Below are 1,346 nucleotides of genomic sequence, written 5' to 3'. Positions count from 1 at the left end.
GGGGACTTGAGACTTAGTGACTTGGACTCGAGTCGACTCGAGTCGCTGTTTTTATGACTTGTGACTTGACTTGGACTTGGCAATCTAAGACTCGGGACTTGACTTGTGACATGACTTGCCCAAGAAAAAAATACTTGGGACTTACTTGGGACTTGAAGGTGAAGACTTGAGACTTACTTGAGACTTGCACATGTGTGACTTGGTCCCATGTCTGCCATTCAGTCACGGTTATTCCATGTGAGACGACTTTAGAACTGTTATCAGATGCACGTTTAGGTTCAATACGTTCCAGACTTTGTGCGGAGTCGGTTTCTTCTGTGTCGATCTTAGTCACCACGGTGTCAAAATCATGATCCATTTTCTCTGAAGCCTCAATGCTCATTTTCCATGTGACAGTTATCAAGGTTGTCCTGTAGATTTAAACCATCATGGAAGCTTCCCACTATTAAACCAGACACGTGTTGTTCCAGAATGTTAACCTGTTTAATAGGTTTATCAACATTACCTGTAGGATCATGCATCGAAATGTGGAAGTCTTCGATTGCCTCTTCTTAAGACTTGGTTTCACTGCTTTTATCTGGATGTTGAGCCGATGTGACTTGCGAAAAGTTGAAGTGTTCATGTTGTTTATTGGCGGTTATTTCTGCTTTTGGTGAGGAAATGTGGGCAATTGCAAGACCGTTGTCTAGTTCTGCATATTTGACCATTTTGCTTTCAGACATTCTTGTTGGTGTAAATGTAGAAATGTGTAAATCCACTCGGGGTTGACTCAAAGAATAATATTTCTTCTTCCCCCGCTTTAATTTCGGATGCATTACTTAGATGTTTTTCCTTCTCGTGGATCTTTTTGAGCGAAAATGGCAACGCCCTGTACGGCTGCGGCTGCATCTGCTCCCAACAGTTTCTTACATTTTGGTCAAAAAACCCAGTCTTCCACTCAGTTTTTGAGGGCGAACAAAGACAACTCTAACTGCAGATTAATATACGATCGCAGTTTTTTGCTGGATATGCGAACATCCAGAAATCCAGCGCTCGTTGCTACGATCACTCTGGAGTGTTTACTTAGCCTCTGAGTGCTACGTCAACAAGACCCAGCGGCCTACAAAGCAGCGAAGAAAAGTGGCAAGAGGAAGCGCTGTGACCGGGGGAGGAAGCGAGGTTGTCGGGCCGGGCTAACGGCTAGGCTGAAGGCTAAACCCTTCAAAACACCTCTCCCATCCATTTTCCTCTCCAACGTTCGCTCCCTGGACAACAAACTGGACCATTTACAAGTGGAACTTACATCGAACCGCGAGATGACGAACTGTTGCGCTTTAATTCTGACGGAGACATGGCTAAACTCATCT

The sequence above is a fragment of the Urocampus carinirostris genome, chromosome 6 (assembly GCF_059441175.1).
Source record: "Urocampus carinirostris isolate Australia breed hairy pipefish chromosome 6, RoL_Ucar_1.0, whole genome shotgun sequence".
Lineage (NCBI taxonomy): Eukaryota > Metazoa > Chordata > Actinopteri > Syngnathiformes > Syngnathidae > Urocampus > Urocampus carinirostris.
Note: the sequence above shows the minus strand (reverse complement) of the source record.